Raw genomic sequence first — 22,452 nt, 5'->3', positions numbered from 1 at the left:
AGTCCTTCCCAGGTAGAGACCCTTCCCAAGTTACCCCTCTTGTTTGTAGAAGAAAATCTTCAGAGTTCCAAGGATTAGATTTAATCAGACAAGTCATAAAATGCAGAAACAGCTTTCCATGCTACCCAGACAGGTGTCCATACTAAGTTTTTCTGGATTCATATCATAACTTCAAGGGAAAATTTCACAATGTTGGGAGGCCCTGTATCCTGAAGGAAGATTATGAAGGCAGAAGATTATTTTCTCAAATTCCTTGCAGCAAGAACACATTTAGATGCACCAACCTTGACTTCCAAATGGAACCATCCATCTACAGAAGGAAAAATGATGGCATCTACCTTACAAATCTGACAAGACTTGGAGAGAAGTTTCTATTGTCAACAGCTCATTCCATTGTTGACACTGAAAACCCAGCTGATGTCAGTATCCTATCCTCCAGGAATACTAATGCTTGAGCTATACTGAAGTTTGCTGCTGTCATTGGAGGCATTTCTATTGCTGCTGCTTCACTCCTGGAACATCCACTAACCAGATCCAGGAAGCCTCCTAAAAGCACAGTCTTTTGGTGGTTACTGATCCCACCAGCCTCTCACAGAGCCCTCTTAAACATTAGTTTGCCTACCAGTGCTCTATGTAACACAGACTCTCCTCTGTTATGTGGACCTTGCCACCTCATGCAGCAACAAGGGAGCTCACTCAGTGTGTCTGATGTGGTGGATGCTAACCCTGGAGATCTGTACAAGACTGTCTACCTGTGAACAGCCATGGAAGGTCATACCTGATCTCTACTGCTATAGAGATCCTGAGGAGACTGAAAGGGAAGAGCAGGCAGTAACTGTATGGCTGTGACCAAAGAGAAATTTCAGGGATAATAGATTTCTCTGCCTCCTGAGTTCACTGCTACTAACCCTGAAGTGGCAGACTGGTCTGCAGGCATGAAGATGCCTTCTGTGCCCCTGAAACACCTACTGTAGACTGAGCATTCAACCAGCCACTGAAGACTGGTTGCAGCTCCCACTGCTCAGATTACTAAATGGGGAGAAACAGCCAGTGAATAGTCTTAAATTATTTCTCCACAAACTCTTAAAAGGAAGTAGGTTAATGGAAAGTAACGTTTCTTTTAAAAAAATGAAAGTGTGTGCAGAAACAGAGGGAAAAAATCAAGCAAGGAAAAATAGTAATACTTTAGCCATAAAACAAAGTTACAATCTTCAGTTCCTCCTTGAGGGCTATAGAAAATATCCTAAGTCATATCCTGGAGCTGTTTTGCAGATAATAAAACCCCTACCAGGTGGAAGAAGTCAACTGTATGCTGACCACCAGCTTGTAGATCTCAGACTGGTAGAAAGCAGAAGGTTGATAATGACTCCCAAAATACCACCCTGTTACCTCACTACCAGCCGATCAGAAGGATGTCCACAAGCTGATCATGAACCACTCGACCCTCTCCCTTATCATGTCTTTAAAACCCCTTTTCAGAGATATATGAGGAAGGTTGGGTCTTTTGAATATGAGCTGCCCACTCTCCTTATTTGGCACCCTGTGATAAATGCTGTGCTTTCCTTCCCCATACCCCTGTGTCAGGAGATTGGCTTTTCCAGGTGTCAGGTGAGCACACCCAAGTTTGCTTTGGTGTCATTACCTCAGAACAATTACTTCCCTTCTTTGAAATTAATTTCTTACTTCTAAAATGAAGTTTCCTCTTTCTGGAATTCTTTGCCTTCTATACTGTCTCACCTCCTTTAGTTCTTGGCTCATAGTATCAAGAAAATCCTCCCAAACTTCCTATTCAAAATAGCACTTTGTCCTTAGATGGTATCTGCTAGTCTGTTTTTCCAGTTTATTCTCTTTTTTTTATTACTCAAATGAATTTATCGCATTTGTAGTTGCATAATGATTATAACAATCTAATTTACATCCCACAGCCCAAGCACATCTCCCCACCCCCCAAACTGTCTCCTCCGGAGACCATAAGTTTTTCAATGTCTGTGAGTCAGTATTTGTTCTGCAAAGAAGTTCCATCTGTCCTTTTTTCAGATTCCACATGTTAGTGAAAGCATTTGATGTTGGTGTCTCATTGTATGGCTGACTTCACTTAGCATGATAATTTCTAGGTCCATCCATGTTGCTAAAAATGGTGGTATTTCATTCTTTTTAATGGCTGAGTAATATTCCATTGTGTATATGTACCACATCTTCTTGATGAACACCTCTGTCGATGGACATTTAGGTTGTTTCCATGTCTTGGGTATTGAAAATAGTGCTGCAATGAACATCGGAGTACATGTGTCTTTGCGAGTCATGGTTTTCTCTGGATCGATGCCCAGGAGTGGCATTCCTGGATCAAATGGTAGTTCTATGTTTAATTTTCTGAGGAATCTCCATACTGTTTTCCAAGTGGTTGCACCAATTTACAATCCCACTAACAGTGTAATAGGGTTCTTTTATCTCTATACCCTCTCCAGCACTTATTGTTTGTAGATTTTTTGATGATGGCTATTCTGGCTGGTGTAAGGTGGTACTTCATCATGGTTTTAATTTGCATCTCTCTAATAATGAGTGATTTTGAACATCTTTTCATGTGTTTTTTGCCCATCTGTATGTCTCCTTTGGAAAACTGTCTATTTAGATCTTCTGCCCATTTTTTGATGGGATTGTTTGTTTTTTATTGTATGGAACTGCAGAAGGTGTTTATAAATTTTAGAGATTAATCCCTTGTCAGTCGATTCATTGGCAAAGATTTTCTCCCATTCTGTGGGTTACCTTTTTGTTTTGTTTAGGGTTTCCTTTGCTGTGCAGAAACTTTTCAGTTTGATTAGATCCCATTTGTTTATTTTTCTTTTTATTGTCAATACTCTGATAGGTGGATCTGAGAAGATGTTGCTGTTGTTTATGTCAGAGAGTGTTTGGCCTAGGTTTTCCTCTAATAGTTTTATAGTGTCTGGTCTTATATCTAAGTCTTTAATCCATTTTGAGCTTACATCATGATCAAGTGGGATTTATCCCAGGGATGCAAGGGTTCTTCAATACCTACAAATCCATCAGTGTGATACACCACATTAACAAACTGAAGAATAAAAAACATGATCCTCTCCATAGATGCAGAAAAAGCCTTTAACAAAATCCAACACCCATTTCTGATAAAAACCCTTCAAAAAGTGGGCATAGAAGGAACCTACCTCAACAAGATAAAGGCCATATATGACAAACCCATAGCGAATATCATTCTCAATGGTGAAAAGCTGAAAGAATTCCTGCTGAGATCAGGAATAAGACAAGGATGTCTGCTCTCGCCACTACTCTTAACATAGTTTGGAAGTCCTGGCCATGGCAATCAGAGAAGTAAAAGAAATAAAAGGAATCCAAATTGGAAAGGGAGAAGTAAAACTATCACTATTTGCAGATGACATGATACTAAACTGAGAGAATCCTCAAGACTCTACCAGAAAACTGTTAGAGCTCATCCACGAATTTGGCAAAGTCGCAGGATACAAAATCAATACACAGAAATCGACAGCATTTCTATACACTAACAATGGAAGATCAGAAAGGGAAATTAGGGAAGCAATCCCATTTACCATCACATCCAAAAGGATAAAATACCTAGGAGTAAACCTACCTAAAGAGACAAAAAAACCTGTGCTCTGAAAACTATTTGACACTGATGAAAGAAATCAAAGATGACACAAATAGATGGAAAGATATACTACCATGCTCGTGGATTGGATGAGTTAATATTATCAAAATGACTATACTACCTAAGGCAATCTACAGATTCAATGCAATCCCTATCAAATTACCAAGGACATTTTTCACAGAACTCAAACAAAATATTTTAAAGTTTGTTTGGAAGCACAAGGACCCAGAATAGCCAAAGCCATCCTGAAAAAGAAAAATGGAGCTGGAGGAATCAGGCTCCTGTACTTCAGACTATACTACAAAGCAAAAATCCTCAAAACCATATGGTACTGGCATACAGACAGAAATACGAATCAGTGGAACAGGAGAGAAAGCCCAGAATTAAACCCACGAACCTACAGCCAACTAATCTATGACAAAGGAGGCAATAATATACAATAGAGAAAGGACAGCTTGTTCAATAAGTGGTGCTGGGAAAACTGTACAGCAACATGGAAACGAATGAAATTAGAACACTCCCTAACACCATACAACAAAAATAAGCTCAAAATGGATTACAGACCTGGCTTATTTTCAATTTTGCTTATCATCATCTGACACCTTCTGTATTTCATTTGTGTATTGGATATACTTCCAACTGGAATGTAAGCTTTATAGTGGGAAGAATGTTTGTCTGTTTCATTTTTATTTAAACCTCTGCATTTAAAACATTCCATGCTATGTAGCTGCCTACTCAATGCAGTGTAGAATGAATCTTTAAAAAGTAGTAAGTTGAATATCCACCTTAAAGGAAGGTTGAGAAGACTAAATGAAATAACTTATTCAACAAATATTATTCAGCACCAGTTTTGCATGTTTAAGAGTCTTGACAGCCTGCATGGATGTAGAGGTTAAAATTAGGTGGATTTGGCCCCAGCCTCCATTGACCTTATAATTTAATGAGGAACAATGAGAAATTAAAATACAAATTCTATTGTAAATTATTTATTTTATCCATCCTATGAGGAGGCAATGAACGGTGGAATGAGAGTGTACAGCAGGGAAACATTAATGATTTTGAATCAAGGAATTATTATGTTTACTTTGAAACATAAGAGATAAATGAGTCTTCGGGAGTTAAGTGGAGGTGGTCCATTCCATGAATAGCATGTATATGTGCAGCATGGGTACAAGAAATGTGTGCCTCTGATGATCTGAAAGAAAACCAGCATGGGTGGTGTGAAGAGAGTGAGATGAGACTAGACAGGTAGGCTGGCAGACATTCAGGACAATACCTGGTAACTTTTGGCTGCTCAGTAAATTGTGGCCTTAAAGTAATCAGTACAAATACCCAAGATACTATGGTTTCACAAATTTCAAAGAAAGGAACAGTGGCTGGATTTCCAGTGTGGCTGTGTAGTGTGCCATAAATGGCCACTGTGTGTCAGGGCCAGGAAAATAGAAGCCCATTTAAATCCATCAAATAAAAGGTACTGAACACAGAAAATCAGTCACATGGTGATGGAGACCAGAGACGGACCTAACCATTAAAAAAATAGGAAACTGGTGCCAGGAGAGGAGACAGCGTTCCTGAACCCCCACATAAACTGGACTGCAGTGTGGCCATCTGGAGGGGTTAGGGGGTCTGGCTGAGAACCTGCAGTCTCTTCTGGAGAAGACAAGAAACAACCTTCAAATCACCTGCCTGTGCCTCCATTAGCAGAACCCCTGGGAAGCCCATTTGTAGTGGTTCAGGGAAATGTGGTTTCTGTGATGGGGAACAGGGTAGCAGAAAGTCAGGGAACAGAGTTGAGAACAGTCTGGCAAAAAACCTCTACAAAATACTTTTTAAAGATGATAGGGATACTAATACTTGCTTCCTGCTCATTAAGTGCTGGAAGTATATTAGACAGGCTGTACCTCCTCTCTCTAACAGCTATGAAAACACATGCTGTGTTGCACAGGTAAAATATCTGTTTCTAATGCAATGCTGTATAAATGTTACAAAAAAATGCGATGATATATATGTCCATGTTGAAGAATCTTTTAGATAGCTCCTAATTAAAATGTAAGGCCTTCATCTTTTAAAAAGTTTTAAAATGGCTCTGTTTATTTTTTTTCTTAAAGATGAAGTTTTATTTTTTTTTTATTTTTTTATTGTTTTATTATTTAATTTTTTTCAGCTGTACAGCATGGGGACCAAGTTCCTCTTACATGTATACATTCCCCCCAACCCTTTGTTCTGTTGCAATATAAGTATCAAGACTTAGTTCTCAATGCTACTCAGCAGGATCTCCTTGTAAATCCATTCCAAGTTGTATCCAATAACCCCAAACTCCCCATCCCTCCCACTTCCTCCCTCTCCCCCCAAGCAGCCACAATTCTATTCTCCAAGTCCATGAAATGGCTCTGTTTAAATCACTAATAATCAAGGAAAATTTGGAAAGCTCAGAAAAATACCAGAAAGAAAAATGTAGTACCTAGAGTCCCACTATTCATAGTTACACACTGATAGATAACAGATACTTGAAATTCACAAAGTTACATAGGTTTAGCTATTTGGATGGAATAACAAACCTAATTGTGATTCTCTTAGGATGTAAGTTTGAGTTACACTAACATATAAGAACATATCTGCATATATATGTATTTGCCATAGACACTGGACCAATCTCTAACATACTTATTTAAATATGGTCATTTATTTTTTGTCTGTTCAGTGTCAGAGACAGATTAATTGTGGCTATATAAATTTGAAAAAGAAACATGAGGCCTTATTTCATTGTAGAAAACATAGCATTTTAGCAAGTGATACAGTGTAAAAGTTAAAAGAGTTTGCTCAAGTTGCATGAAGAGAAACAGTGAAACAAAAGCTCTCAGTGCAAACACATTTTGAGATTAAACCAAGATCTTGTTTAAATGGTTCTTTATAATTTGAAAACTAGAGAGTAATCCTGATGAATATGAAATTTGATCCATATTTTCCAATCTGTTTACATCAAATTTATTGGCAAGTTTTATACACTTGGGATAGTACTGACCATATTTTAATTTATATTAATATGGTAGGAAAAAAGTTAACTTCTTTTCTAAAGCAGCATTATTAGATTTTTTAATAAGTTTTATTTTTTTAATTTAGGTCTCTGGATTATATACACACTTAAAACAACTGGTTTCAAATCAACTTTGAGAGTAGCCACCATGATCAACATATTTTTCTACTTGAAAGGGAAAACAAAAAAATGTTGCTGAAAGCTGATCTTTATTTTTAGCTAAATGAGAAAACATTTCACAGGGTATTTACTGAAAACAATCAATAAGTCCCTACTAGGTACAAGTCGATATATATCAAGTCAAAAGTACACTATTACTTGGAAGTCAATATGTTTTACCCAACACGTGGAGAATTTACATTAAAACAGGCCACTGACATTTCCAATCTATTTTTTGGCAGTATAATGTATAACAACTCAAGCAAAATCATGTGTCTCACTAAATCACCGAGTAAAAACTGCATCTAGCCAACTTTAGGAAAATAATATCTTATGCCATTTGTTCCAGAAAGCCTCCTTAGATTAAGTTAGACCACCAGTGTACTGTGGAACACCCCTCCCTCCTCCTTTATCATGCAATAAACAAGGAGGCAGAGATGGAGGAAAGGGTGTTCTAGTGACCGACAGTGAGGGTATAAATGTGCTTTGTGGGAACGGAGGGTGGTACCCCTTCACTAAGCTTGAGCGACTAAAGGAACAGGCGGACATAAACCTGGGGAAGATAGCTTTGACAGAAAAAAACAAAACAAACCCCCAAACGAAAAGGCTCTGATCATAGCATTTATTGTAAAATTGTAGATTCTGAGTTGTTTGTATATTTTTGATTTGATATTAAAACAAAGTAATGTAACCTGCATAATCTGATCATTTTTGAGGAAGACAATTCTGACTATTGTGCAAAAGACTGTTCAGATAAGAGAGGAGAGGGAGAGATTGGTTATGAGCCTGGTGAAATATTCTAGGCTACTATTTCCTAAAATGTGTTTTGAAGGAACTCTAATTTCATGGAATTTTGCTATGTGCTACAAAGGGAAAAATAAAGTTGCCATAGTCAGAGGTTTATTTTGTTCTTTTGGTTTTTTTGTTTGTTTTTTGTTTTTTTTTTTTGTTTTTTTGTAAAACCAGATCTAAATAAAGTGAAACAGATTTTTCTCACTGCAGGATATCTAATAAGCTAATAGTCTCAACACATAACCAGGAAGAGCTAATAGCTTGTAGCGTGTCCAAAACTGGTTTAACTGTGGCAATCCCCTGCAAAGAAACATATGCGGAATCATTGTTCATAAACCCTGTTTTGCAACAGCTGGTCTCTGCAATCAGAGATCAGTTATTCTATTAGCTCCTGTAGAAGGTTCATTCTCTGTTGTTAACCTTTGTAATCCCGGTTTCTAGAACTTTGGCATAGGTTGTGTCCTCCAGAAACATTGATTGAATGGAGTTGACGGAAGACCCTGAACTGGAAAGAAATATGGATAAAGAATCCATTTGCCTAGTTCTCTACATTACATTATTCTCAAGGCACTGCTTTGAGGCTTGACTATTCAGCAATTCAGATTTGGAAACTCATAGGAAACAAACTAGAGATGCTAAATCTGGGGCTGGAATAATCTCAGCCAGTTCTGTCCTGGTTCATCCAGGACCTGAACCAACTTGTCTGTGAAGTGTCATCATCCGAAGTCTGTCAGAACAGCCTGATGGTCCCACATGAGTGAGCTGGAATTTATGGGTGCTTTAGAGAAGGACACATCGAGGGACAAAGAAAGACAATCTGATTTACTGGAAAAACACAGTTTTAGAGTTAAAGCACTTTATTTGAATACTAGGTTTTCTTCTTCCTCACTACGTTGGCAAGGTGAAGGGTAATTATTTTTTCCCCAAATTTAGTCTTTTCCATCTGTAAAAACATGGACTTAGTAACAGAGAGTATGACATTTCAACATATTGAATGAGGTGGTACACCTGAAGTTCTTAGTGCTGTGTCTGGCTCATAGGAGCTCTTCAGTAAATGGGTTACAGACAGAGCCATATTATTATAGAAAAGCTAGGGACATTCTAGAATCAGTCCTGGCCTGGAAAAATTAATAAAATTATAGTCGTCCTCAAAAAGAACCAAAGAGTTTAGGCTCAGGAAGAAGAAGTTTAGTCTAAAATTTGTGGTCTTTTCCAAAATACAGGATGTATGGATGTGAGTACAAAATCATTTAATGATTCTAAATAACAAGCCACCCACCCCTTGAAGGCAAGGAGTTTATTAAATACCCCTCCTCAAGACAATCCTTAGGACAATCCTGTGAATGATTGTTCCAGTCCACTCTGATGTTAGGGGGAAACAAAAAGGCATACTAATTTTTCATGGCAAGAACAATCCCTGCTTTGACAGTGGATGAGAAGCCCCTATAGGAAGAGCATTTGGAAAAGCCATCATTCACTGTGGCTGCAGCAGAGATGCTGAGAGAGAGTGAAGGAAGAGGATTGAATGTGAGGGGTCACAGATGACTGAACCTAGAGAGATTGTAACCAGATTGTGAAGGCAACACAGCCAGGCTAAGGGCTCTGTGCTTACTCCTTCAGAGAAGGATTCTGAACTGGATAAAAGCAATGTGTCGGCTGGGGATTGGTTCCAGGACACCCCCACCCATGCAGATACCCAAATCCCTGGATGTTCACATTCCTTATAGAAAATGGAGTAGCAGAGTCAGTTCTCCTAATCCGGGGAATCAACCAACTGGAAATCCACTTGAGTGGACACAGAGGGCTGACTGCAATCTCCTGGATTTGAAATTTATCTCTTTCCTTGCTCTAAGAATTAGTGTTTTAAAAAGAGCTACGGGCCAAGAAAGACCACATTTCCTAAGTGTTGAAATTTTTAAGTTGCAATTTAAATATTTTGTAGCATTTTGCTCTCCTTTTTTCTCATTTCTGCTAGGGGCACACATTTTACCAAATTAGCACCCCCCCCCCCTTCAGAGCTTCAAAAATCTGCACATATAGGAAGCTAACTCAGCAGTAATACCCTTGAGTCTTGTGGGAAAGGACAAAAACCATGTAACCAGTCTTTATTTTCTGACCCTAAAGCCCAAAAGCTGCAATTTGACTATTTCCCTTTATCAGAGGTACAGTGTTTGCAATAGTACTCTTTGTTATGTTCACCTGCCATTCCTGATTATTGTAAATAGAAAGTAGATTTCCCTGATGGCTCAGTGGGTTAAGGATCTGGCATCGTCACTACCATGGCACAGGTTTGATCTCTGCCCCAGAGAATTTCATGTTGGGGGTAGGGCAAACACACAAACAAACAAAATCAGATCAGGTCACTCTGGGGGAATGTTTCTTCTGCTGTGACACCCCATCTGCCCTTTCTTTGCTCTTACTTTTGCTCAAAGTACAAGGTGAGCAGAATCCTCTGGCTAATTGGCTTTTAGTTTGTGTGTTCTTTTCCAGAATTAGACTTGCCTGCTAAAGAATGTTGCTGGTCATCCAGTTCTGCAAGCATGAAGCCACTGCAGCTGCTGATCCTCAACACCCCATCAAAGGAGCTCAGGGGGGCGGGAAGCGATCAGGAATGAGGCACTCTGCTTTGGGAAAACCGGCAGAACAGGTCTAAAGATAGCTGGGTATTTTCAGGAGAAGATTTTTTTTTTTAAATGGATGCACTTCTAGGTGCATATGGAAGTTTCTGGGCCAGGGATTGAATCTGAACTGCAACCTCTGGCACAGCTGCAGCAATGCCAGATCCTTTACTCCACTGCACCAAGCCTGGGATTGAACCCTTGCCTCTTCAGTGACCCAAGCCGCTGCACTCAGATCCTTAACCCACCTCTCCACAGAGGCAACTCCTCAGGAGAAGATTTTATCAACCTCATTTTTCCTCTCTTCATTCTTATAAAAACACTACAGTCTTCAACAGAGATGTCTGCTCTTTATGACCATCAGCAAATTTCTACTGAGATATGTGCTCAACTGCAGGTTCTCACTTGACCAAAATTGTATAGACCCTGACCTCTCCCTTCCCCTAGCTCTTAGGAGCAGCTCCTCAGAGCTTTCTGAGAGGCTGTCTCCTGAGCCAGCATCCTCAGTAAATCCCCCAATAAAACTGAACTCACAGCTCTTAGGTTGTGCATTTTTCAGTCGACAGGGTCAACGCAAAGTGAACTGGGCAGGGCTCAGTAGTCTGCAAAACTGCATGCTTTCCATGGGTACCTAGAAGTGCCTAAATCCACTTTCCTTAGAATGCTTTTGAATGGAAATGTGCTCAAAGTAAATAACATAAGGCATCCTCCCTGCCTACATGAACATATTCCACTCTCTTCCTGAAGAGATCTGTGTCCTCAGCAAGACCTCTTATTCTGTCTGTCTCTGGATGTTGATGGACTGAGCCATTCAGGGATGTTTGCCTCCAACTAAATGGTACACTATTGATTTAGAGTCCCAGGGTCTGCCTTTTATTTGTTTGTTTATTTAATCTCTCTCCTTATTAGATTTTTCTCTGAGCCTTCCCCTCTTGCTTTTTCATCTGGATTGCTGATAAGCAATCCTGTTTACCCCACAGTCATCCCCACTGCATTTTAACTTAGACTTCTAATAAATTATTCCATAAGGTGGGAAAGTCAGCAAACAGACTCTTGAGAATTATATTAGACAGGGAAGAAAAGTCTCATATAAAGGCTTCTGATGTTCCTTTTTGAGCAATATTTTTTCCTTCTTACACTCATCTCCATGATTCAGCTCCTATCATCTCCCACCTGGACCACTGAGAACACCTCCCATCTGATCTCTGCATCTCATTTACTCCTCTGCCATTCTTTCCTAACAAGGCTGAAAATTCAAATGTGATCATGGCATTTTCCCACCTAAAATCATTTGGAGGTTTTCTACTAACAAACAATAAAATCCAAGCTCTCTGCATGACATTGAAGGTCTTACATATTCTGGCTCTTTCTACCTCAAAGATTTATATATGCCTCACGTAGCTCATACATTCTAGAAACATTGTGAAGTGCTTGCTTTTCCTTAAAAAAAAAAAAAAAAAAAAGACTTGTTTCATCTCTAAGCCTTCTCTTGCATTGCCATCCCTTCCTAGAACATCTATCCTCTTCCCTCCTTCTTTTTTTTTTCCTTTTTTTTTTTATGGCCACACCTGCAGCATATGAAAGTTCCCAGGCTAGGGGTCGAATCGGAGCTACAGCTGCCAGCTTATGCCACAGCCACAGAAATGCCAGATCAGAGCTGCATCTTTGACTTACACCACAGCTCATGGCAATGCCAGATCCTTAACCCACTGAGCCAGGCCAGGGGTTGAACCTGCACCCTCACAGTTTCTAGTAAGTTTCATTTCTGCTGCACCACAATGGAAAATCCTTCCCTCCACCCTCTTGACACCTCGGTACCCTGGAGAACACAGCCAAGGACTTCCTATCTATGCATTTGTTATTCTGGGATTTAATTGTCTTTTAGTCAGTCTCCTCTTCTGGGATTTGGACTTTCTGAGGGAAGCTGTATGCACAGAGGGAAAGCTCTGCCCTTGTCATAGGGTCCCTGGGGTCTTTCCAGGCTCATAGCTGCCTGCCCCTAGATCTATTAATGGGTTGAAGATTCTCAGTCCTGCCAGGCTGCTCTGCACTGGCCAAACCTTTGCCGGATATGTAAGGAGCCCTTAAGGGTGAAGCTATGTCACCAGGCGTCCTTACCAAAGGCATTCAAACTATTTCCTTTGTGTTTGTCCACCTTTCACACCTATGAGAGGCTTGACAACTGTTTGTGAACCTATCTCCCAGTTAGAGACCTAAATCCTCTCAAAAAGGGAACGTGTACTTGATTTTACTTTGCATTATCTGAACCTACTCTTGCTAATTAGAGTGGCTGCCTATTATGAATGCTGTGTTCAGTGAATTAATATACTTTGCAATGTCTGTTCTGCCTGGGGTGGGAGGCCAGTGAGAAATTTTTGTTTTCACTTCCATGGATTTGGCTATATCCTTCATTAGTGGGCCTCGAACAGGGGAGAGGTTTTGAAACGCCTGGAGATTACTTAGTAAACAACCTTGACCAGGGTTTGTCAGATATTAATATGCATATGAATCTTGTTAAAATTCAAATTTATGGTTACTAAAGGGGAAACATGGGGTGGGGGAGGTGGATAAATTAGGAGTTTGGAATTAATACATACACACTATTCTATGTACAATAGTTAAGTAATAAGGATCTACTGTATATCGTAGGGAAATCTACTCAATCATCTGTAATAATCTATACAGGAAAACAATCTGAAAAAGAATGCCTATATGTGCATGTATAGCTGATTCACTTTGCTGTACACATGAAACAAACACAACATTGTAACTCAACTATACTCCAATATTTTTTTTTAAGTTAAAAAAATACAAACTCACAGACATTGAGAACAGACCTGTATTTCTCAAGGGGGAGGAAGGACGGACTGTGATGGAGGGGGTGTTTGGTGGTTAGTAGATATAAACTAGTACATTTAGAATGGATGAGATGTGAGGTCCTGCTGCATAGCACAGGGAACTATATTCAGTATCTTGGGATAGAGCTTGAGGGAAGATAGTATGAGAAAAAAATATATATATGATTGGGTCACTTTGCTGTATAGTAGAAATTGGCACAACATTTAAATCAACTATATTTTAATAAAAAAAATGCAGATTCTGATATAGTAGATCTAAGTTAGGTGGGGCCTGAGATCTTGTTTCTCCGGTAAACACTCAGGAGATGGGTGTGTGCTGACGCAGGATCACACTGTGTAGTGAGCCATGAACCCCTGAATCAGAATCTCTCAGAATCTGTCCCAGGAATTACACAAGTCTCAGAATTTTCCAAATGACTCTGATAATCAAAGGTGCCATCTGGGAGTGTGTTTTCTTTTTGTGCCCATCATGTATTTACTCTGTAACATCATTGAGCAACTGGCCATATGTTGCGGCAGAGGCTGTGGCTATATGGACAAAGGAGAAAAGAATGTTCCTGGTCTCATGAAGCTCACAGTCTAAACAAATGAAAATAGGCTTAACTTGTTCTTACTCATTGAGAGAAACTCCAAGAAAAGCATCATCAAAGCACTGGTTTGACAATAATGAGGGAAGAGCAGCTAAGATTTGAATGACGTAATATCACCAACCATGAGGTTAGAAGGACAGGATTGTTTAAAACAAAGGTAAGAGCATATGCAAGTCTGGAAAGAGCCTGACAAATTCCTGGATCTCTTCAGAGACCCTTGCATCTGGGATAGAAAGCACAAATGGGAGAGTGTGATGTGCTGAACAGGTACACCAGGTAGGTCATCTAGTCCAGCAGCATTGGGAGAGGGACTTTCTCTTACTGACACCCAGCACCTATAAATGTAGGGTTCTCAGATGTGTTTATTCTGAAAACAATTTTCTGAACAGTCAAGTATTTTTCTAATACAAATATTTTTTAACTGACATTACAACAGAAGTACCTCAATGTGCGTTGAAATAGCTAGTCATACTGGTTTCACAGCAAGTAGCAATAATAATCTAAGATAGTAGTTTTTTTTATTTGTTTTTTTCTATTTCATCAATATTTTATTTCTGAGTAAGCCTTATACATTTAATATTGTTGCTCATTATATCATACATTCTAATACTGCAAATATTACTCAACTCTACATTTCAATCTTTAATCCTATTCAAATTAAATAGGATAATTGAAGTAGCTTAATGTTTGCACATAGTAAAGACAATAAATAATTATTATTTATATTAATATAATTATTTTCTCAAATGCCATTATATGCAAATGTCCTCAAAGCAAACTTGAGAATCTTATTACCTGTTTTGGGAAATGGACAGAGATGTTTAGGGGGCAAGCCCAAAACTGAGAGGATTCATATATGGGAGAAAATAGTTTTAAATAAAATAAATACCATGCTTAAACAATTGTTCACTATCAGCACCTAAAGATCAGAAAAGAAGGAAGCAAAATGAAAACAAGAAAGAAATCCATGGATAGCATTTTTCTGGGGGTTTCCTCATTAGTTCATCCAATCATTGAATCAGTAAAATTTGGTCCTATTTTTATAGATGTTAAAACTGAGACTCAGGTATACCAGGGAAGTCACATAGTAAGAAATTTAACTAAGACTTGAACAGATCTTTCTTATTCCCAAATCCAAAACCATAACTTAGCCTTAAAACCACAGACCACATCTGGATTGACAGTGTGACAAATCTGTGCAAACACCTTGTCAGGTGAATTCTGGGGAGCTACTCTGTCAGTGTCCCCATACCCTAACCCCACCTTTCCATAAACGAGCACAGATGCTGCTAATTGGAGCTTGGGGGAGGATTTGTTGAATCTGCAACAGCATCAAATGGGCAGTGATCAGGTCTAAACCATCAATAGTGGCCATTCTTCTCTAATAAAGGGTTCTATTTGGATGCAATGGCAACCACAGTTTCAAATAAAGATAATTTATATTGAATAATGAACTTTCACTCTCGAGTTTAAAAAAAAAAAAGCGAAACCAAAAACTCCAGGAGTATGGATCATTAAATTGCATGTTTAAAATTTTACGTAACAACCTGTGCAAAGGTCTCTCCTCTGTCAGTTGCCTAATCACCTACATCACCGACATCATATAGCATCCTATGGGCTTTGTTTTTAAGTGGCAGAGGCCTAATGTTTCTTTACAATGTGACTAGCACTTTAGTAGGTGAATATGCATGGTATGTAGCAATTTTCAAACTTTTTATGGGAGGAACACTTATTGAACATCATTAAGGAGTGTATAGTCCATTTCCAGAGATAGGGAAAACTTCCTTCTTCATTTCACCTAAATGATTTGATATTTATATCCTTCATTCTTGTTATAATTCTGTTGTGTTTGGATGTTTTCTATGAGTTTTGAACTTTCCCTTGACGTGTTAGTCTGGGTAACTTCAGACCATTTCAAATCCAAAGGGAGAGACACAAATACAGTCAAAATAACTGAAGTTATCAAAGTTGCAAACCTAAGAGGGACTGAGTTAAAACTGGGTTGAGAACATAAAGGTAGAAGAAGCAATCACAGCTGTGGTGTCAGGAGGCATACAGTCAACCGACAAATTTTTTGGATGGTACAGCTTATCAGAAAGACAAATATAAGTGTTCCTAATAAATATGTACTACTGTCAAGTTATAAAATGTGTATTATGCCACAAATAAAATCAACATGGTTCAAGTTTGAGCTAAAGATGAGATAAGCAGTGCATATTTTAATATCTCCTCCCTCATTTTTGCTTTCTGTTATCATTAACTAGTTGCCAAAGGCACAAAAAATATACCCTCCCCTTCCTGCAGGGAAGAAGTTTGAGACTCATACGCACCAAACAATGTGTCTGCAATCAAAGTGCATGTGAACTGCAGCACTGGAGTTAGGTCTTTTGATTCCAGACTCATGTTTATAGGACATGAACTCAGTAGCTCTTGGTTTCCTCTTCTGAAGAGGAGTAGCTTGCATTACCTTCATGTCTTGGAAGAGTCCTTCTAGGAATGAATGTATACATTTGTGGTAAATGGGAAGGTCTTCTTCAATCCTGAGTGGCAGTTTCCCCTGGACACATAAAAAGTGAGTACAATTGGAATTCATTCTTATAATTCTCTGAACTGACATGAACCAAGCATGTGCCACTGCTAAACTTCTTCATTCAGAAAGACTAAGCGCAATCTCTTAAAAAACATAAAAAATCTTTTGGGTTTTACTGCAATATATAAAATAAGAAATGGCCTTGAGCTTTCCCAAAAGCCAAAAATCTTTCTCCTAATCCTAAAGATTTCACATACTGTTTCCACCTTCGATATTCTTTTCAGGGATGGATTTATGTGATCCCACTAGCTAGTTAGTAGCAAACAGATATTTTTAAGTACTCAAAGGAACTTTCTACTGTCATTCACTCATTATGTCAGCTACCATCTTCAGGAAAGTTCATCATTCAAAGCACATTATATTGCATTTCAAAGGTAGAAAAGGCTGGAGCAGTATTATAACAGATCCAAAACCCATTATACATTGGTGACTACAGATTTTTGCAAAGGCCTTTCAACAGGTAAAAGGTGGCTTCATTCCCTCAATAACAGAAAGATTTTTGGCTTTTTGGAAAGCTCAATGCCATTTCTTATTTTATATATTTCAGTTAAACTCAAAAGATTTTTTATGTTTTTTAAGGGATTGCAGTTAATCTTCCTGAATGAAGAAGTTTAGCAGTGCTGAATCCCAGCTGTAAGTTAGTCCCACCTACACAAACCCACGTTTTCCCCCAGCAATGGGGAATGCACCAGCACAAGAAGATGCATGCTCTCGTCATGCTCATCCTGAGTCCCCTCTTCTTGACCCACTCCCTGGTGCCTTTTCTCCTAGCCAGCTCAGTCCCTGGATTTTCTCCCCCAGTTCAGGGTCCATCTGTGTCCTTGTAGTTGGTGCCTCTTGAGCCTCTCACTTCTTCTCTCTGAGGACCTTGGCTAAGGATCACGTCATTGCTCTGTCACATCTTAGATGGGCTTGCTGTCCCAGAGGACCTGATTTCCTGCTCTAGGACACTGCCTAATACTCTCACCTGGATAACTGACCACACTGAGCACAGATAACTATAGTCCCAAACAATCTTAAAATCCTAGAGAGGTTTCCAAGCTCAAAGATTATTTTTATTTTCTTAAATTTTATTGGCATATAGTTGACTTACAATGCTGTGTTAATTTCAGGTGTACAGTAAAGTCATTCAGTATCTATCTATCTATCCATTCTTTTTCAGATTCTCTTCCCTTCTAAGTTTTTACAGAATATTGAGTAGAGTTCCCTGTGCTATACAATAGGTTCTTGTTGATTATCTATTTGATAAAGAGTACTGTGTATATATTAGTCCCAATCTCCTAATTTATCCTTCTCCCAACATTTCCCTTTTGGTAACCAGAACTAACATGACACGTCTAGTCCAAATAAGGCACTAAATAATATTCATTTAGTGTTATATTATTAGTATATCAAGTAATAGTACAACTCAAGGAGTTCACATTCTAGAAGGGGAGAGATACCAATTTAAAATATGATAATAGGAAGATAAATAAGGCACAGATGTCATAGAGAAGAGGGAGTGACAAACAGCAGTAAAGGAGCAGAGGACTCTTGTTGAAGAAATAGAAGCCAACTTGGTCTTTAATCAAGATTTCCAAAGACAGAGAAAGAGAAAGCTACCTCTTTGAAGGAAAAACGGAGTTACAGGCCCAGAATGTGAAGCACTGTGCACCCTGGGAAACTATGAAGCATTTGGCATTGCTAGCCTAGTAGCACACCAGGAGCCCAGAAGGACACACTGCCTTCCTTAAGGACCTCTTGGGCCAGGAATCACAAAAATCCTTAAAACATAAAAATCAGGTATAAAGCCTCAACAACGACTTGAAGAATTCCACATTCTGAAGATACAGTTTTCAAAAAAAAAAAATTACAGCTCCATTTTTTCTGAGACACCCCCCTTAAAAGATAAAAATAAGGTATAAAGCCTCAACAATGACTTGAAGAATCCCACATTCTGAAGATACAGTTTTCAAAAAAAAAAAAAATTACAGCTCCATTTTTTCTGAGAGCCCCCCCCCCCCCCCGCCCTGCTCCAGTACATGGAGAGGAAAATATGCAACCCCATGTTACAGGCTGGGTGCCCTACGATCCATTCCGTCTCCCAGCTCTACAGCAACTTTTGGCTGCAGAACCCTTCAAAATGGCACATAGGAAATGACTATGCACCAGGAAATCTGATTCTTTTCTGAAACTATAATAGCTCCATTTTGATACTTAGAGGTCAGAGACTGGAGATTCCTCTCTCTCTGTCTATGCAGGATCTGACTTAGGGTGAGAGCTAAGTGCTTTTTTAACATTTACTTGAAAGATAAATACCATTAAGGCAGATTCCAGTCAATACCAAACACAAATTTCAAAATTATGACCACAGCAGGGGAAATATATCTGGATATTAATAGAAAACACATTTTATTTGTGTTAGTCCTGGACCAAACTCGAATTCTGCCATTTACTGGGTGTGTAACTGTAAGTTTCTTCTATTTCTCTGAGTTGTCATGCCTTCAACTTTAAAATTGGGACAGAAACTTGTACACAGATATTTAAAAATCAGGATAAAATGTCATATTAATTTAAGGGTAGTTCAATGATGAACATAGAGTTTGGAGACTCCTTACCAAGGTCCAAATTTCAGCACTGTCACTTACTAGCTGTGTGACTTTGGGCAGGTTAATCACCTTTGGTGTACCTCATAAGCATCTTTAAAAACAGGACTAAGATGGACCTAGAAATTATCATGCTAAGTGAAGTCAGCCATGCAATGAGACACTAACATCAAATGCTTTCACTGACATGTGGAATCTGAAAAAAAGACAGACTGAACTTCTTTGCAGAACAGATGCTGACTCATAGACATTGAAAAACTTATGGTCTCTGGAGGAGACAGTTTGGGGGGTGGGGGGATGTGCTTGGGTTATGGGATGGAAATCCTGTGAATGATCATTATATAACTTTAGATGTGATAAATTCGTTTGATTAATAAAATAAATAAATAAAAAAACAGGACTAATCATGACAAATTTCTTGTAGGTGGTATCATATGAGGGTACAATGACTCAATGTATGTAAGTCAAAGTCATGCATGGATCCAGGTAATTGCTCAATACCTAGTAAGTCTTCATATCATAAGGCGCTTGGAATGTAAAAAGTGGTCAGTTAAATAGAGGTTGATGAGGATTTGGCTTGAAGTACTTGAAGAGAAATTTCTGGGACTCTGAAGCAGCCTTGGATTTTAAGTCTTTTCCAGCTGGGATAGGACTGAGGGGGCAGCTCAGTGAAAATCTGAACAGGAGTCCTGAATTCCTGGTCTACTAGAATACAGGGGTGGGGGGCAAAGACTGCTGTCAAAGTTCAAAGCCTGCTTTGGAAGCCACAGAAAGTGAAGAGCTGTACTCCAGGTGCCCTGCTACAGGGATTCACTGAGGTGGCAGAAGGAGGAGAACCCAAACCTGGTGTGAATCTGATGTATACTTATTTATTTATTTTTTGGCTACTCCTTCAGTGCTCAGAAGTTCTGGGCCCAGGGACTGAAGCCTTGCCACTTGCAGTGACAAGACCAAATCCTTAACACTCTGAGCCTCCAGGGCACTTTGTATCTGGTTCATAATAGAATAAAATCAGCATAGGAAGATGGCTTGAGTCAGCTACTGAATTTCTACGGTCATCAAGGAGTTATTAATTACAACAAGAGAAAGGCCACCCCTAGAGAAACATAATGACTTTAAGTTAGGAAAATAATAACAGAATGCTGTTGCTGATAACAAAGAAGGCAGTGTTGGTATGCAGGCTGTAGGCTATAGAAAACCTTATTTATCCTAGCCACATATTCAATTTTGCTGGATCTGTCACTAGGAAGTCACACCAACAGGACTTTTCTGATGCCTTTTGTTATAACAATTTGCTTTCTCTTCAGAGGAGGGTTAAAGGCACACATTTTAAGTGTAATCTCCTCTTCCTCTCCAGATTTGCACCTATGTAGTAGGAATATAAGACTAGAGAGCTGTTGGAGTTCCCATCGTGGCTCAGTGGTTAACAAATCTGACTAGGAACCATGAGGTTGCGGGTTCTATCCCTGGCCTTGCTCAGTGGGTTAAGGATCCGGCATTGCTGTGAGCTGTGGTGTAGGTTGCAGAAGTGGTTGCTGTGTCTCTGGCATAGGCTGGTAGCTACAGCTCCGATTAGACCCCTAGGCTGGGAACCTCCATATGCTGTGAGAGTGGCCCAGGAAATGGCAAAAAAAAAAAAAAAAAAAAAAAAAGGCTGGAGAGCTGTCACTAGCCATTTACCCCAGGATATGAAAAATAAGATGGATTTCATCCTAATTCTTTTTTCTTTAAGGAGTTTCTTCAGTCTATCTTCTGAGCAAAAGCAGGGGAGAACCAGTACACAGCCAAGTGGTCCTCAACTGAAAGTCTTCATGTGCATTTCTATCCCTATTTGGCCTCCACGTGGATGATCCAGCATTGACACACAGCATTGACTGATGTGCTCTGTCCCATTCTAAGGAGAAGGCAGAGCAAAGGACTACAGCTTAATGGAAATGGGCATTTTTATTCAAGAAACTGCTCTATTGCAATCCAGTCTGTTACAAAGGGTTTTACTAAGAATGGCAGGGACATTCTTGGATGAATTTCCCAAAACCTTATGAACTGAAGTGTTGTTCTTGGAGATGATAGCTCTTCAATTTATTGTATACCCCATTTTGAACAATGTCAAAATATATGAAAACACAACAAAATTGTAGCGTTCCATCACTCTTATCCTAGAAATGCAAGTTAATGAAGATGAACCTGAAAGGAACTGGTGGGGAAGGAAATAGGAACCTAGTTGTGGGAATATCATTTAATATCTCTAGGTATCATTGTTTATATCAACAATGCACTATTAGTCTAGATAATTTAAGTCCGAACAGTTTTTTTTAAGACCTTTTTCATCTGCTAAAATCCTCCCTCCTAGGTTTCAGTTCTCTCATTTTTAAAAGGCTAAGAATAGTTTTCTTTTTTTTTTTTTTTGTCTTTTTGCTATTTCTTTGGGCCACTCCCGCTGCATATGGAGGTTCCCAGCCTAGGGGTCAAATTGGAACTGTAGCCATTGGCCTACGCCAGAGCCACAGCAATGCGGGATCAGAGCCGCGTCTGCAACCTACACCACAGCTCATGGCAACGCCAGATCCTTAACCCACTGAGCAAGGGCAGGGACCGAACCCGCGACCTCATGGTTCCTAGTCGGATTTGTTAACCACTGCGCCATGACGGGAACTCCAAGAATAGTTTTCTTTTGAAAAACATTACCAATCTGTCATGAACACTTATAATCATAAGTGTGAAAAAAATATTTAAGAAGAAATAAATACTGGTATGGATCATCAGCTCTTTAGTAAGCTCTAATAAAGTGAAGACAATGAAATCACTCAGATCTGACCACAGACTGAAAGTGCCATGCAATGCAACTTATTGGCATGACTTCTGAAAACCCTAGGGGAATATCACTGGAAACTAAGTACACTCCTGGGTTAAGGAGAAAGCCTAAGGTCAGGTGGCACAGGACCTACTTCGGCTCCACTCAGGCTTCAAATGAGACAGTACACCCCTGAGCAGCCAGTTGAAGGAGCATCAAATATACAAGTTAGTTAGGGTCTGAGCCCAGGCATTAGTTTGACCCACCACCTACCTGGCTGGAGACTGACCAATACCCTTGGCACATTTAACCCTGTTTCTTCATATGGTAAATAAAGATGGCACTATTACTAACATATGGTTTTAGGAAAGATGGAATAAGATACTATGTGTAAAATCCTTATTATAATTACTGTAAACTTGTAAGCCCTCAGTGAATATCAACTGCTACTATTACCAACATTTTTAAAATTTTTATTAGATTATAGTTGATTTATAGTGTTATGTCAATTTCTGTGTACACATTGTGACCCAGTCATACATATATAGATATAGACATAGATATAAATATAGATATAGATATATAGATATATAGGTTCTTTTTCTCATACTATCTTCCAACATGGTCTAAACCAAGAGGATGGATACAGTTCCCTGTGCTATACAGTAGGACCTCATTACTTATGTATTCTAAGTGGAATAGTTTGCATGTACTAACCCCAAACTCCTATTATTACTATCATTTTGATCATCATTTACTGTCCAGGCATATATTTTCTTTCCACATTCAGGGAAAGCT

General features: G+C 39.1%; 1 pseudogene; it reads left to right on the top strand.

Moving 5' to 3' along the window:
• Positions 1-222: 222 nt before the first annotated feature.
• LOC146395801 (small ribosomal subunit protein uS2 pseudogene) lies at positions 223-1,058 on the top strand (annotated as a pseudogene).
• The last annotated feature ends 21,394 nt before the right edge of the window (positions 1,059-22,452 follow it).

This window comes from Sus scrofa, chromosome 15 (assembly GCF_054392235.1).
Source record: "Sus scrofa isolate SSC_HxYL_T2T_F1_AM1 chromosome 15, Sscrofa_HxYL_maternal_Yorkshire_Landrace_v2.0, whole genome shotgun sequence".
Lineage (NCBI taxonomy): Eukaryota > Metazoa > Chordata > Mammalia > Artiodactyla > Suidae > Sus > Sus scrofa.
This window is presented reverse-complemented; position numbering and strand designations above follow the sequence as displayed.